Source organism: Stegodyphus dumicola, chromosome 2, assembly GCF_044657685.1.
Source record: "Stegodyphus dumicola isolate Sdum_Otavi_A_Nest chromosome 2, ASM4465768v1".
NCBI lineage: Eukaryota > Metazoa > Arthropoda > Arachnida > Araneae > Eresidae > Stegodyphus > Stegodyphus dumicola.
In genome coordinates this window covers 250,538,306-250,556,706 of record NC_140769.1, presented here as the reverse complement: position 1 = coordinate 250,556,706, position 18,401 = coordinate 250,538,306, and the positions used below count along the sequence as shown (strand labels likewise).

Below are 18,401 nucleotides of genomic sequence, written 5' to 3'. Positions count from 1 at the left end.
ATACATTCAGCAGCACATAAAGACATACATGAAATGTAAACTTCAGTTATTTTTTGCTATTAGAATGCAAACGTATAAAATTCATTTGGATAACTAATTTATATTACATATAACAAGTTATCGAGATCAAGACACTTTTAATTAATTCCACTGGATCCAAATTTTTTATGTGATTGAAACTCATGGGATTTTTTGAATCAATTTATATGTAATTATTCATAATTAATATTTTTAAATTTCTCTAAACCTCATTTTTTAGAATATTCTATACTTTAGATTTACTTATAGTAAGTACAAAGTCCGAGATCCTGATATCCAATATCAGGAATGATCTAACAGACCTTAAAGCCACCAACGGAAGTTTTTTTAGGAATTCTTTTTATGCTTTACGCATGCGCATTTGATTTCCCCCCCCGTAAGAAAACATGTGGAGAATCCCGATTATTAATTTCACTTTGGCACCAAATAAAATACCTCGTTAGAAAGCATCATTTTAGCATAAATTTGTGTGATCAGTAATTTGGCTCCGTAGCTGCGTATTAGAAGCTTGGTGTACATCTCAAACCAAAACATTCTACACAGAAACATCATTAATTTTACAATTACAAAAATTTTATATCTATTTTATATTCCCAACGCCAACCTGGCGAATCATTATTTATTATATTTTGCTTTCATCACCATATGTTTATCAACACATGACAACTTGAGTAATTACTCATACAGCGATACCTAAACAATTTTTGCATATCAGTAATTGAATAACAAAGAGTATGAAAACCTTTTATGTTGACATTACACTTAACGATAATTACAAATGAAAGTTAAATGCACGAATATAGATGAAGAAAAAGGTAAAAAAAATTTCTTTCCATATGCTAAAAATAGATTTTGTTAATAATACTCATAGGCCAAAAGATTACATTTGGTGTTATTTGAATTAGGAATAACTGATTTTTTATTTACATAAACCGAGAACCGGCGTCAGAGCTCGTATGGCTGCACCGGGTGGCAGAATTTAGAGAAGACAAAATTTTTGGAATTTAGACAAGCACCGAGTATCAAAATTAAGAGATAATTTTTTTAGAATTTCGGAAAAGCACTGGGACCCAAAATTAAAGGGTGGCAAAAATTTAGAACTTAGGGAGCCACTTGGTAGCAGAATTTAGGACCCACAGAGACAGCATCAGGTGGCAAATCTAGCGCCGGCATTCAGTAAGCTTAAGTATATGTGGAAATTTATTTATTCAGGACTCAAGTAAGCCTTAAGCACATGCAAGAATTAGACGCAAGTATAATAAAACACTAAATTAATACAATTCAGGCTTAATTGCCTCAGTGCACAATAGAAGCAAGGCAAAATTTAATGGAACATTTTGTCTTTTGTCGCCAAGCTATATACCAGTGGCGTAGTTACGGTGGGGCAAGGAGGGATATCTGTCCCCGGGCGCAGCATTCAGGCGGCACCAAATTGATGCTACAAAATTTTTAATGAAATGATTTCCATTCTTGGCACACAGAAAGGGGCACAAATTCTTCAGGTGTCTCTGGACGCTGGAATGCTAGCTACGCCATTGCTACATACCTAATAATGTATAGCGGACACTCTTACGCTATGTTAAAATTATACTTTACTGATTCCACAGAATTTCAGTTAATATAGCAGATTGCACTGTTTCTTAACTTTCTGATTTGATCCAGCTTATTATTTTTTGCAGAATGTTATGATTACAGTACTTTTATGAAAACTAAACTTTGAACTTTCGATTATGTCAAAAAGAATTTCTAATCCTGGAGCTGTAACAGGATCTACAAAGCATGTTTCGATATCCATTAAAAAAAAGTGGAATTGCTGCAAAAATTGAATATATTGCTACAGTCAAATACCGAAAATCCGCTGACCTGAAATCCGCCAACTCCTGAAATCCACGTTGCCTTTCAAAAGTATAAACATTTAGTTTATAGGTTCCGGAAACCGCAACATGGAGTACGAAATATCGAAGAAAAAATACTTACTGGATAATGACGTCATAATTACCGAATGAGCCATAACGGAACTACCAAATTATTGACATCATAAGAGTTCTCCCCCCCCCCAATCTGCATCGAGGTAAAAAAGCAGACGATTAACTCAACTCTTCTTTCAAGTTCACGCTTCACGTTGTTGTACTTTCTGAGCTTTGTTATTTCATGAGATTTTTTAGTGATGTTGTTTTTTTTTTATACAGATATTTTGTGAATAAATTAAGAATATTTTAAATTTCAGTGCTTTTTAATACAATGACAGATAAGAAACGCGCTCATGATTTTACTGCTTGCAACGTTGAAAAAATGTAAACACGAATAGTAATGAAATCATTGACGGTAATGAAAAAGTGGAAATTCTGCTAAAGATGGAGGTAGGTGCAAATGTTCGGTTTATAGCAGAATTGTATGGAATTGCCACATGGACTGTGTATGATATACGGAACAATAAAGAAAAGCTGTTGAAATTTTACAGCAACGGTGATTCTAACACCGGAATCCGAAACCAAAAATCTTTACATGAGGAGAAATCGGCAAACCTTGATGCTGTCTTGTACGAGTGGTTCCAGCAACCGCGGAGTGATGAGTACCTATTTCAGGACTACTCCTGAGAGAAAAGGGGAGGCAGATTCATACTGATTTTAAAATAGAGGAGCCTAATGTAAATGAACAATATAATATAATCAGTTTATATATGTAATAATAATTTAATGCATATAATTAATTATTGTATTAATGTATATAATAATTTAATTAAATGTATCTAATACACCTTATTTATTTTGCACTTTTAGTCGGAATATTACCTTTTCTGTCTTGAAATTCGCATAACCTCGGGTCCCAAGCATTGTTCATTTCTGGACTTCTACTGTATATCCTTCTCAAAATTATGCAAGTAGTTAGTTAAGGTATTTGAAAGTCAGCTGAATATGGCATAACAGAAAAAGGTACTTTATGAATTTTTTGTGAATTCCGAAACCCCACTCACAATGAATAAGAGGAAAATTATTGGCTATGCTAAAAGTGACGATCATGACATAAAAATTTAGTGCAGATGTTCGACAGATTGGTTAACCAAATTTTAAAACTGCTGTGGTAAAATGCAATTAAAAATTTCAGGTGAAAAAGCTTCGGCTGATACTGAAGGTGCTGAACTATTTGCAGATGAATTCATTGAACTCATTAATAGTGAAACGTTACAATGCTGATGAAACTGGTCTTTTCTGGCAATATGAGCCACAAAATATCTTAGCAACCTCTACAAAAAAGGCTCCATCTGGTGTTAAAGTTTTCTATGCTAGACTAACAATTTTAGCATGCACAAATGCTGCAGGAACACACAAGTGTAAACTTTTTGTAAACTGAAAATATGCACAACCTCGAGCATTTAAAGGAGTAAAGATTTTCCTGTTATACAGCATGCAAACAAAAGAGCACGGATGACACAAGTATTATAATGTATGTTTGGTTTGAAAATCATTTCATACCCGAGGCTCGGCATAATATGAATTCAGTTGATTTACCTGATGATGCAAAAATTGTCCTGATTGTAGATAACTGCTCTGTATATATTTCATTTTTTTGTGTCAAGTTTAATGAAAGATAACATATCCGTGTTATTCTTTCCTCCAAATTGCACTTCCATCATTCAGCCTATGGATAATAGAATAGCGTGCATGCTGAAACGCAAATATAAAATAGCATTTTTAAAATCCATGTTAAATTTCTTGAATAATTGCAAGACTGTTCAAGAATTTTTGAAATACTTTACCACATACCATAAAATATGTTATGTGGATCACAATATTGTGGGAGGATGTGCCTCCAGATACTTTAATAAATGCTTGGTATAATTTATGGCCAGCTGGTGTATTTTATGGTGAGGATGATGAAGATGATAGCCACAAATTTGAAGACTTTCAGATATCGCAAACTACAGGTGCAATTTTCCAATGAATTTTATAAAGAAATGTGGAGAAGCTGTAATAAATGAAGATGCTATAACAGAAGTTTCTCATTGCGATGACACTGCTCCAATCATCAATCAATTAACGGATGTTGAAATGTGTAGTGTGGTTCTAGATTAAAAAATATTGTTGCCGATAGTGAAGAAAGTGACAGAGAGGTTATTGTAAGTGAAAAAAATTTTGATTCACAAATTAGTCGGAATTCTCGACACAGTAACTACAGGACTTGAACAGTGAAACTTTGTTACTGAACATGAAATTGTGTGTCTGCAGAATTGAAGAGAAAGTATGAGCATAAAACCGTTGAGCAGACCGTCCAGATGAACCAAGTGACTACCAAAAGTGTCTCCTCAACGATGGTTCAGTAAATGTTGCTGCGTCTGGACCTCCGCAGCAGATGCCTGGTTAAAGCACCTATGCTGTCTGCAGTTCATTGGTAACGAAGGCTGGAATTTGCATGCACTACCACAAATGGATATCCACTGCGTGGCAAAAGGTGGTTTTTTTTCAATGAATCAAGTTTTATGCTCCATCAGACAGATGGATGTTGGCATATACACTGTAAAGTGTAGGAAAGCAAACACCCTGTAACATTGCTGGAAGGGTCCAAGCTGCAGGAGAGAGCACTTTGGTCTAGGGAATGTTTTGGTGGTATTACCTAGGTGCCTTCATCATTGTGGAAGGAACAATGGAGCAACAGAAGTACGCATCTGTCCTTGCATACAATGTACAACCCTACATGTGAATTGTTTTTCCTCGGAATGATAGCATCTACCAGCAGGACAATGCAAGGTGTCATACAGCTCCTAGTGTACGTGTGCGGTTCGAAGAGCTGCAGGATGAGTTTACAGTACTCCCGTGCCCAGCAAACTCCCCAGACTTCAACCCAATCAAAAATCTGTAGGACCATTTCAATCAGGATTTTTGCACCATGGATTCTCAACCACGTAACCTAGCGCTGGCAATGTACTGGAGTCAGCATGGCTTAACATCACAATGAACACCTTTAAGAACCTGACTGACTGCCTTCCTGCGCGTCTCGTAGCAGTCTGCTATGCAAAAGGTGATTAATTTAGAAGTCAAACAACAAAAATCAGCATTATATTTTTAAATTTTCACAGGACTAGTTTCAATGGTTTTACCAAACCATCATCCTCAGCTGCAAAAGCGCAAATGAACGAGATAAGCGCAAATGATCTTGCACTTTTGCAGCTGAGGATGATGGTTCGATAAAACTATCGAAACTAGTCCTGTGAAAATTTGAAAATATATAACGCCGATTTTTGTTGTTTGACTTCTAAATTAATATTTGTTCGGCATGTTATTGTATCTTAATTAAAAGGTGGTTATTCTGGCTTATAGGTCGTCATATTAATGTGACTAATTCAAATTAAGGAAACTTTCCTCTACTCATGTTAATTAAAATATGAAAAGAAAAAGAAAATGATTTTTAAAAAAATGACAAAAAGTTATTACTTCTATAAAAAAAGTTTAAAATAAAATCAGTTTTAGGAAACAAAACTTTATAAAAATTTTCCATCAGACAATGTAACATATTTCACATAGACTGCAATGCCATGTCATGTAGATAAGTTTCCCCTCCATTTTAAAAAAGAAGGGGAAGAGCACATATATTTTCCTGCTTGAAGAAAATAGTTTAATTTTAGTTCATTTACCAGAAATTACCTTATTATATTCAAAATTTATATAATATCATAACTTATGTCATTTGCCCCACTTTATTAAAAACAAGTGTTTTAAGCAGTTCAGATAGCTCAGAAAGGATTTTATAACACACGAAGAAAGTAACTTAGAGTCAATGACTTTCTGCAATTCTGAAACCAAAAACATTGTTAAAAAAGCACAGGAGTCTGACCATAAACCTTATATACACAAACACACACAATCACATACACATAATGCAAAGAGACAAAAAATACTACAATTAGATGAAGGATTAAATTTAAAGTTGTAATCTTTAAAGACACTGATTCAGGTGAATAAGTAGTAGTAACAATCAGAAGGAAAAGATATTCAAACCTGCTACAAGAACCTTCTGAAGTTTTAAAAAAAGAGGGTTCCTTAAGTTTTGCATTGAATCTCATCAAAGATCAGATGATGACTCTTCAAGAGACTGATTCAGACAGTAAAACTGGAACACATCTACAAGGTATCCTCGACAGTGTGTCAAGAAAAACATTTCACAGAATTTTTTTTTTTTTTTTTTTTTTTCAGAATATCTGATTGGTTAACTTATGTGATAACCAGTTCTTTGTAAAAATCATATGAGAAATAAAGCTTCAAGTGAAACATTTTCAATTTAGTTTCAAGAAATCCTACACAGCTGGCCGGGAATACAAGTTCCAATGAAACATGTTTTGGCTGGGAACCTTCCAGTGGTAGGAGGACAAGCTTCTAGGGTCATGTAGGAAATTTCCCAGAAAATTTCTTCTAGGGTCATGAGTCATTAGATGTGATAACCGCATAATGTGTAGCAACATGAAAAGAATATAAAGCATGCAAACCTCTGTGAAGAGTTTCTAAGGAGAAACGATGTGTTGGACCAGAATTCATAGATTCTCATCATAATTAGAATACTTAATTTTATTATCATGATATAAATATATTTGCATGCATTAATATTCTGTGTATCACATACAACTATCAAACTTAAGGTTAGTTTATGTTTTAGGGCACACCTTGGATTATCGTGAAGTTGTTTCATTTCCTGAGATAACCTGCGAAGCTAAATGTTATGGAAGCCCTATTATGATGTGATTGGTTGCACGATTACGGTGAATTTGACTGATGGGTAAAATATTTGTAAGGGCTTATTTCTGCACTGGATCTGGATGAGGAAGTACATTGTGCATTTTGTGCTTTACATTGTAAAATGGCTGCCGGCAGTAAACTGGGTGTTTGGTGGTATAGAACGAGAGAGCAGAAGGTGTTTTGCTTTTGAAGTGGTTGAGGACAGAAGAAAAGAAACTTTGTAGAATGTAATTTAACGGAATATTTTACCCGGAACAACGATCATATCCAACTGCTGGAAGTCGTATGATTTGTCTTTTTGATAATGGCTTCGTTCACTTCTCAGTAAATCATGCAGTGACATTTAAGTATCTGAAAACTGGAGCTTATATTAACACTTTCGAAGGTAAGTGGAGTGTAATAAAAAGGGATTTTCGGAAGAAATGCCACCGATAGGCCAGCACTACAGAGGACATTTTCATGAATTTATGTGGTGACAGCAGTATGCATATTCTAGTTCACATAATTTTAGAAAGATTTTGGATGCTGTTAAGGAATTTTGTGTGCCACAGACTGACGACACAGCAATTTCTAAATAAGGTAAGGTGATACTTCATCTTTCTAGTGCACTATCAGATAACATATATTTCCTTTTTATGTTATTTCAGTGTTTGATTTAAAATGCAGTTTATTGAGATAATACATTTTTTGTTTGGCTCTAGCGTAGAATTGGGTGCCCCTTTGATTTTTAAGTGAAAATAGATCGATGTGTACATGGACACCGAGTTTGTACAATTCTTTGACTTATTATTTTGGTTTTTTGTAGCAGGCATCTTGAAATTGTGCCTTGCTGGTGCCGATCTTGGTGTCAAAAAAGAGTTGCCAAAAAAACAAGGCGCACCCAATTGTAAATTTTTATCTTTTGTTTTAATTATGTTTTGGATGTTATTTTACTGGGGTGGGCATTGGAAGTCTACAAGATTGGTGCCATAAAATTGCCAATTTTTGGCAAGAGGCACACTGAAATATATTTTTACTCCTTTTTATTTCATTCACATTAAAATTTTTAATCAAGCAAATATGATCCTCCTTGTTTTGCCAAAAATCTGGTGAAGTAATGCCAGCTCTATTTTAAACAATGGAAACATTTTCCCCCGACTTACAATATGGCTTAGGAATTACTACATAACTTTGGAGACATTACTATAATTCAGTGGATACCTATGAGGCAATGCACAAAATATAGATACTATTTATTTATTTGCATATGCAGTTTAGCAACAAAATGTTGTATAACACTAAGAAACTGCAAAAATTACTCAAAATAACTAAAGATTGCCAAAATAAAATATTTTACACACTGATGCATAGAATTATTATTAATTACAGTAAAAGTCCAACTATCAAGAATTCAACTAATTGGCATATTTTAAATTTTTAAAAACTTTTGTTTAAAAATATTTAAGCTAATGAGAGATTTGTGAAGCAATCCTAAGGCATGTATCGGACAACTTGAAACAAATAAAATCTCTTACCAAATAATGATTCAGACTAATAATGGATAAATGTGACATTGCAATACGCAGTGATGTATTAATAAAATTACAGGATCAAGAAAAGCATCTGTTAATAGGTACAATATGCAACTTTATTTGAAAATGGATAAAAAATAAAGATGCAATATAAAAAATAACAAGAAGTGATTTAAGTTTATTATATGCTATATCTGTAACTAGTACATCTAGCTAAAGAATTACAGTCAAAAGTCGTTAATCAGGACTCGTCGGGACTTCGGCGATTCCGGATTATAGATCATCAGTTTAAATCTGGTAAGATGGCATGCAGAAATTTTAAAATTAAAAATATGAAACCGTAATTTATGAAATAAAGGACAATTATGATCTAAGGGGTATCAAAATTTACCAAAAAAAAAAGCTTAATATTTATTTGTTTACTTTCTTAAACAAATAAATATTAAGTTTTTTTTTTAAAGATTTATTTCAATAAGTTGTTTAAGTTGCTTCGTTTTATGTGATAATACTTTCTCTTTAATTCTATAAAAAGACAGAATTTCTTGTTCAGTTACAAAGTTCCGCTGTTCAAGTCCTATAATTGCTGTGCTGAGAATACCGACTAATTTGCCAATCGAAATTTTTTCATTTTCAATAACCTCTGTGTCACTTTCTTCACTATCGGAAGCGAATTAGAATGATGAGGAATTTGATTTAAATCATATCAAAGACGGAGTACATCGAGATGAAATACTACATTCAGTAAGCAATTATAAGCCAAATAAAAACATCTGCCCTGGAGATAAGGATAGTGCTGACAGATCAACTTCCAATTCATTGCTGCTTACCATCTCTGTCTTTTTTCCAAATTTCATCATTTTCTGGGCACTCCTTCTTGGTGTTGCATTTTCAATGTCGAGCAGCGTATATAGCAAGTGACAAATCGAACGACCAAAAGATAATGGTTATGTTACTCAAAGGATTCTTAAATGAAAAAAATATAATTACTCATAGTACTACTTCAGCTTCCATTGAAGGACCATGTTCTTTACATAATTTAGGCATACAAGAAAGTCAGGTTAATCTTTGGATTATGGTAACTTGGCGATTTTTTGGCGACCAACCCTGCTACAGCAACCTACCAGTTTTTGTTTGGACGCCATTTTGTTTTTAAGAAGTAAAGGCATTTTTTTTTTTTTAACTCAACATTTTTTTTCCCAACAATCTGCTAGCCGAATTACGCTTATGCTAGAACTTTTATGGAACAAAATAGCTTAATCATGACGAAGATTAGGTGTGAAATTGGGAGAAAGTGCAGAATCGCAAACTGCTTGCCATGTTTTTAAGAATTGCACATACACGGTATCCACGTCCACGTCGACCTATTTTCACTTAAAAAAACATCCCAGAAATGCACAAAAATGGCATGGCACACAATCTTGATTTTATCCATGTACACTGTTAAAGTTTTAGCTAGTAACCTTTATCGCCTTACCAAAATGTCGCCAAACTACCTGTTACCATATTCCAAAGATTAGCCGAAAATCATTTACTTTTGTTTTCTTTAGATAACTGTTTGTTCGCATGAATATTTGCTTAGATACCATTTTATTGCACATTAATGGCATTATTATCAATTTCAAAATTGCTCCAGAAATGTAAGTTTTTGGTGCTTCTGCTTATACGCCCAACTCTGAAAGGAATTAACTCCTGCAGTCTACTATGCCACCAAAACAGGAACCCATAATGTCAGCAAAATATATATTTATTTGCAACCCAAGTATATTTGCATGAGCAACAGACGAATGCCATTTTTGATTTTCAAGTTTAACTGCCATTACTGTTTGTTTTAGTTGCAATTTATATATATATATATAATGTTGTATGATCTTAAACCCATTTAGTGCGAATACAAGTTATATAATATAATCAATACTGTTTAGGAAATAAATTATTATATATATATATATAAAGAATTATATGTGAAGTTTGCTAGCTGATAAAAAAAAAAAAAAAAAAAAAAAAAAAAAAAGGAAGCATCACATTTTTCAAAAACATGGCATTTTGCTGAACACAGAATGCAAGAATTCACATTTGTGAAGTAGAAACATAAATAATCAAATTTTATGGATTAAAATATATGCAATTCTCTAATATTTTTTGAAATGAAAACAGATCATTGTGAATGCAGGAAGAAGAATAGTGTAAACACTGACAAATTTGTGCAATTTTCCGATTTTCTTTTTTAAGCAAAAAGATTGCTGTGTACATAGGGAAAACAGTAGCATATCCAGTGCTAAGTTGTCTGCATTTCTTCAATGTTTAATTACGCAAGAACAAGATCACTCTATACATGGGATGAACAGTGCCAAAAAAAAAAAAAAAAAAAATAATCCTACTTTATCATGGATGTTTTTAGCATTATTAATTTCATTAATTGGTTGTTGTTTTATGTAATTATTAGTGTGCTGCCACTTTTTAAATCTGGTGTTGTCTTTCACATCTTGGCAGAAAAGTAGTTGCCAATGGTTGGCGATACTTTTCAAGGTTGGACAGATAATTCAGAAAGTATCCAGATTTTCAATAGAAAACTAAAAATTTATTGTTTTGACTACAAGCACTATTTGTCTACATATGAGCCATAGCACATCATTATCAAAAAGATAGATCAACATACATTTGCATCTTAACCTGCTATTATTGGCATGTTACCGGAACAAAGAATATGAAATTGGCAGCTAAGTGCTTCAGTATCTTGTGTGTAATTATAAAAAATATAGGTGAATCATGGGTTGAAGATAAGCAAAAACTAATTAACTGCATGTGAAAGAATATATATACCTTTTTCTTCCAGAAATATCAAATTCGGCATTTAATATAGAAGGCAGTCTAATTCTTTTTTTGGTTAATCTTTGGATTATGGTAATTTGGAGATTTTTTGGCGACCAACCCTGCTACAGCAAACTGCTAGTTTTTGTTTGGACGCCATTTCGTTTTCACGAAGTAAAGGCATGGTTTTTTTTTTTTTACTCAACATTTTTTTTCCAATAATTTGCTAGTCGAATTACGCTTATGCAGAACTTTTATGAAACAAAAGTGCTTAATCATGACGAAGATTAGGTGCGAAATTGGGAGAAAGTGCATAATCGCAAACCACGTTTTTAAGAATTGCACATACACGGTATCCATGTACACGTCAACCTATTTTCACTTAAAAAAAATCCCAGATTTGCATGAAAATGGCACTGCGCACACTCTTGACTTTATACATGTACACTGCCAAAATGTCACCAAACTACCTGTTACCATATTACAAGGAAATACTGAGCCTGTAGTACATCTTGTGAATTCCTACAACCAAGAACACACACACATGCTTCATTATATTTCCAAATGCACTTAAGGAACTAAGGATCAGACTCTAAGTGTGTAAAAACGATATGATGGATTCAAAATGAAACAAATTTTTAAATCTTACTGAAGTTGCGACAGAGATCATTGCAGACACTGATTTGGTCAAATGTGACAATCAGGGAGGGGGGAAGTATTTAAAGTATTCTCACCTGCAAAATAAGCTCTTAAAATATAAAAAAGAAGTATTCCACTGGTCCACAATTCAGTACGGAATTTCTCATCACAATACTAAATTATCTTTACCTGCTTATCTTTCTTTTAAGCTTCCAATCTTATAATTATGATGTAAATTATACACATCACTGAAGTAAATTACACACATCACTAAAATAAAACTTTTCCATCACATGGTTATCAAAATTTTGTATTCTGCCCATTAAAACCTTCCTTAAATATATATAAATATGCGTCACAATTTTTTCTTTCTTTGAAACATGCGTGCGAGATTTAATTTTCCAGAACTATTCTACTTTAACAATCTATTGAAACTTTTACCCTCGACTTTAGTTGTTAGTACAGAAAACATGACTTCGAAGTATTACAGCAATAGTCAATTAGGAACATTAAAAAAAAAAGAAAAGGAGAAAAGAAAAATACAATAAAAATCAAACACGCAAGTTTAGGATTTCTAAGCTTATTTTAGAGGGGAGTACATAGCTTAGATTTTTACAGTGGACGATATTCACAATTAAAAATTGAAGGACGAAATTTTATTGATGAAATGACTATGTTTACATTATTAAGCTTCACAGTAATTAATCCTAAAGACAAAATATATATCTTTGATCTAGAGGAGCTATCAGTTATTGCAAATGTATTTCAAACCACATTAGCTGACAAAATTATCGCTGTATTTCACACATGCAGTTCGCATATTCATCCGAGTCATTTCGCACATAATACACACAGATTAATACATAACGTTTAAACACTTTCGTTAAATAAAATTTAACCATACCACTTCTTATTTGGAACTCCATTTCATCACCAACAAAATTAAACACAAACGCCTGATATGATTTGTTGTAAATTGAGTTGTGTTGATGCTTCTCTGCTGCGAAAAAGATTCATGTATTTTCTTGATCCCATAACAACAGAATGCAGTATTTAGTATATCATGAATAATACTATTTCGAAATCTAATTAATAAGTCACAAAATTTTAGTACAACGTGATACAATGTGTCAATGATAATACGATACAATGTGTCATTACGATTCAACGAATAGATACTCTAGTGCCGCCATCTATTATCATACCGGGAAACATATAAAATGAAGAAAAGCAGACCGATGAAGACCAAACAGGTTTGTCCCATTTTTAAAGTAATGCGACACACCGTCATTGATTCTCAAAACATTCAGTCATCTATCAAGAGGCGATAGCTTCAGGTTAAAAAGATTTAAAGATTAAAAAATTTAAGTACTGTAAGCACGATTGTAAATTGTTTATTGTTATTAAACAAAATATCTATTGAGAAATGGCAACAGCTAATTGCTGGATGTCGTTCTATATAATTTTAAAAATCAGATGATGTACGCTTGAAATGTTTAACGGTACGATGCAGTAAATACGTTTGTTATGTTATGTACGTTTACGAATAAGTTACGTGTAAGTTATTAAGATATATCTTTAAATAAATGTTTGTTTGTCTTTTACAACCGTTTTATGAGTGATTAATTTAACTACAAAAGGAAGTTAATATAAATCAGAAGTGAGATTATTCTGAAACCTAAGCCTAAAGTTACAAGACTTTGCTATACGTAAATAAATTGAAAATAATTTGAATTTCAAGCAATGTGCATTGATTGATGTCACATATTTATTATAGAATTTAATTTTGTTATTTTTTTATCATTTAGGAAAGATAGTTTGGTGAAAATGTGCTTTAGCCCACTGCTTGGCGCGATTTTTTGAAAATCGCCAGTAAAATCTCAGAATACGTTACGTAAACAAAGTTGCTAAGACGGAACTAAGTGACGTCTATAAATGGGTGAGACTAAAAGTGTGACGTCACAATGTAATCTCTATAGATATAAGTATAATAAATTCTTTATATTTTAAGTTATAATAATGCGGTAAGTGAATTGTACCAGTTATTAAAACGGTAAACAACGTCGCAGTCTCTCATATTTGTATTTCATACAGCTTCAGTATTTTCAAAGAATTTAGAATTTAATCAAATAAAAAAAGATTTTTATTATTAAATTTATTGCGGCAATTATATCAGAATGTTGCAAATTATTGTGTGTCTTTTAAATAAAATAATATATCCTCCAATTTACGTTAAATCTATTAATATAAGGGCTTAATAAATTTCAAGACTTACCCCTTTGATGGTTTTTTTGATGCTGGATTATATTCCGGATAGCTACTAAAAAAATACTAACTTCTTTTGTGACTGATTCAACGTAAAATAAATCATACACGTGATTTTGATTTTTTTGGAAGGGGGTTTATATTGACATTATTTACATTTTTAGTTTAAAAGGATAATCATTTAAAGAACAATATCCAATTAGAGCCGATTAAAAAACTACCAAAAATCGAGTTCAAGTTCTAAAAAAGAAGTGCTAGTTCTACGGTTTTCGTTTGGTTTCTCTCTGTTGCCAATACGCTCGAATCAAAAACTATTTCCCTCCTTTTTTTTTTTTTTTTCCTTTCTTTCTTTTACCGGAGTAGTTGCCAACAAATTTAAACTCATATTATCGAACATTTTAATTTATCATTTTTACAAATTACCTTGTTGCTACGTAACGACACAATCCCTTAGGTACTAGTAAGTAGATCTTCATTATTTTCTAAAAATTTTAAACTTTACATTAATAAAAAATAATAAATATTTTTGTTGCAGATCAACATCATACACAGCTTTCATATCACTGTTTCTTAAATTCTTAAATCACGTCATATTCTATAGTCTTATTAGAATTCTATACAATCTACAAATAAAAAAATCTAATTTCTCACAATGAAAGAAAATAAACACTACAAATTTGGAACACTAAGCAATGCTTCACATACACACATATTATCAATGAACTCGTATTATCAAGTGCAATTGCGATAGGAAATACTACGTATTAATGAAAAAAGTTATTTATTGGGTCAAATTTTGCTACTATTGACTAGATCGTTGGATTATCGACATTTTTCGGAAAGCATTATCAACATATCAAAACCAAACAATTAAAAATAGATGTCTAAAGTATGACCTGCAATTAAAACAACAATGCAAATTTAAAATACACAAACGACACATTAAACATTGCATATAAAATACGTTACATTACAGCTCGGTATAACATACAGCCTCGCTTTGTTCATGTGCACAACGATCTGTATTCGCTCAAAAAACTTCAAAGAATTGCAAAAACTTAGTGTCGATGTACACATCCATCTATTTTCACTAAAAATCAGAGATTTGCACAAACTTGGCATTGCGCATTGACTTCGCTTTGTCCATGTGCAAGTCGATCTATTTTTACTTAGAAAACATTGGAGAATCGCACAAACTTGGCATTGCGTGCTACATTGGCTTTGTACATGTACACATCGATCTATTTTCACTTAAAAAAAATCCCAGAATTGCACAAACTCGGCATCGCGCACAACCTTGTCCATGTGCACAGCGATCTATTTTCACTTCAAAAAAACATCCCAGAATTGCACAAACTCGGCATTGCGCACCACATTGGCTTTGCCCATGTGCACAGCGATCTATTTTGACTTCAAAAAACATCCCAGAATTGAACAAACTCGGCATCGTGCACAACCTCGGCATTGCGCACTACATTGGCTTTGCCCATGTACACATCGATCTATTTTCACTTAACAAAACATCAGAGAATTGCACAACCTCAGCTTTTCCAATCTTCTAGGATCGAGCCAAAAAGAAATACAAAATATTAAAAGTAAGCAACTTTAAAACGAATCATACAAGAAATTTTTTTTCACTTCAAGCAAAATGTAAAATCTTTTTAAGGGGTTTTATATATGCATATTGAATTTATATCAGGGGGAAACACTTTTGGTTCCCCCCTCATCTTTAAATAAATTTACTAACGTTCTATACTCCGTTTCCGTAATATATGCAGAAAAAAGGCAAAAACCCACAGGGGGAAAATACTCGATTAAAAAAAGAACTACCACATAAGAACATTCAAACCGCAACAGAATTAACTGCTCAGATTAACAAGTAATTTTTTTTTTTTAAATTAAAGCTTTATTTTTAACGTTTTGTGTGGTACCTTTCTTTATCAAATATAATGTTCTTTACACTTAAACCATAAAATTCAGTTCAACAGCAATATCGCAAAATAATTTTAAAATGAGCATATCTTTAGAATTTGCGATACACAGTTTTGCGCTTTTGCACGTAATTTTTTTTTTCCTTAAGTACTGTGTTGGCGTTGTTCGCTTTGAAATCTTTGAGTTTGTTAATCAAAAATTCATTCAAGTTTTACAAAATATCAATCAGATAGTAAGAAAAAATTCCAAATTCCAAGTTTGGGCATCCAGATGCCCATATTAGTTTGGAAACATATGTTATTCTAAATTTGATGGCTCTAGGTACCGTTGTTTTATCACAATGCGAGAAACATTTAAGCAGATTTTTCAATATTTAATTTTTTTAAATATAACACAGGGCGATAACATCTAGTGGCAACAGAAATAACAACACAGTGTCAAAACATCGAGTTAGCCATATTGGCGCGTTTATTGCCCATTGAAAAACAATCGCCAAGCAGTGGGCTAAACCGCATTTCAACCGAGAGTTTATTTATTTATTTATTTTTCATTTCTTTAAATTTTGAAATATAATTAGAACGTCAAACAAACTTATAAAATACCAATAATTGTGTTCTACTAAGTTGTCTAATTGGAAGTTAATAATAATAGCATATATATATAATTTGCATTTTAATGAGTACGAAAATGTCTATTTTCGGTAAGGCAAAGAAATGCGATTTAAGAATATTAGCTGAAGAATTGGCTGAAGATGTAAATGAGAGTCATAAAATGAGCGCTTTGAAAAAGATAATTTTGGCTAGCAAGAGTACGATGAAGAATGCGCCAATGAATGGTTACACATTATAATAAATGAAAGAAAAGAAAAAGAAGAAAATGAGGAACGAAACGTCAAGAAGAAATTGAAGAACGAAAACATCAAGATGAAGAACGTAGGCGAAAAGAAGAATATGAGGAACGAAAACGAAAGTATGAAATGGAATTTGAACTGCAAAAACTACGTATTGAAGCAGAATGTAGATCTACAAATTCTGGCACCAATGAAAATGCTAGTGCACATAAATTCAAAGTTAGAGCTTCATCGTTTGATGCAAAAATTTAAACCTGACGAGAATGATATCAGTTTATATTTAATCATGTTTGAACGTTTGGCTAAACAAGTTGAAATACTAGAAAATACATGGGTTACTCATTTGTTTGGCTTATTACCGTATGATATTGCTTAATCGCCAGAGAAACCGATGAGATTGCAAACGATTATAAAGAAGTTAAAACGATCCTTATTAAAACGGTACAAGACGACACCTGAAAAATTCCGCCAAAATTTTTTTAGGCACAATTAGAGTATAGGAAACACATGGAAGAATTTTGCGTATGAGTTACGAAATTTTTTTAATGAATAGATAAGCGGAATTAAAGTAGATACTTTTGACAAACTTATCGATCTTATTGGATCAGATAAAACGTAGTGAGTGTCTCCAGAAGTAAAAGATCATTTTATTGACGTCTGGTCTGAGTTGATTTCACCAATTGATTTAGTTGAAAATCTAGATGATTATGATGCCTTGAAGTCAACTTTCAACAATAAACAACCGCGTAAAGAATAGTCTTACGACAAACGAAAATCCTTTAAAGATGGTCCAGTTGCTACAATCAACGAAAAGAAAAAGCTCTACGATGTCACACATAATGAAAAAGGTGAACCAAAATGCTTCAGCTGTAATAATTTTGGACACATCTCAAGGCACTGTCCGCTGTCCAAACCAGTAGTAACATGCACAGGTCATAAAGCTGAAAATTGTGTTACTAAAGCTGAAAATAATCATTCAAATGATAAAAATCATTCTGTTGAGCAAGTTAGCGAAAATTCAGAAGAGAGCAATTCATATTTGAAGAAAGCAAAACTGAATAATTCTGAAGAAGTACAGGCTTTAATTGATACGGGGAGTTCTTGTTGTCTCTTAAGAACTTCAGTTGCTCAGAAACTTAAAGTGAAACCCGAACCTGCTATGAATGAATTGTATGGTTTTGGAAATCAAAGGGTGCCTGCAGTGACTTCTATAGGAATGGTTAAAGCCGATATTGAGGTTGATAATGTAAAAGGCCAAGGCATAAATATATACCTTGTTCCTGATAATGCACAGCCAGTTGATCTAATCATCGGACAGACATGGTTTTTGATCTCCCTCACATCGCTTATGTCAGAATAGGAAGAAGATTTCACTTCGGGTATAGGGAAGATGAACTATTTAGTAACCTTCAAATTGATGAAAAAATAAATCGAGTCTGCCTTAAAAACTCTTGAGGAAAATGAATTAGATAAAAATACGATTAGTCTTGTCAGTTCTCAAACAGATTCTGTAGATAGTGGAATAATTATGATACAAAATCCTTCCGAAGGTATTAGTTGTTTATTAGAAATTAAAAATGGCGAAACTTGTATACCAGTGATTAACGTTGGCGATAGAAGTGTTAAGCTCCA

The 18,401-nt window shown here is 32.6% G+C and overlaps 1 long non-coding RNA gene across 3 annotated transcripts in view; it reads right to left on the bottom strand.

Moving 5' to 3' along the window:
- LOC118185532 (uncharacterized) overlaps nt 1-14,246 on the bottom strand; it is a 49,602-nt gene extending 35,356 nt beyond the window's left edge. For 2 of the 3 annotated variants that reach the window (XR_004757608.2, XR_015039834.1), the window contains exon 1: nt 12,627-12,905. This is a non-coding gene — a long non-coding RNA (uncharacterized LOC118185532). Of the gene's footprint in view, nt 1-12,626; nt 12,906-13,997 lie in introns of those variants that run through there. The other variant, XR_004757609.2, reaches the window with a different exon arrangement.
- Between the last annotated feature and the right edge of the window lie 4,155 nt (nt 14,247-18,401).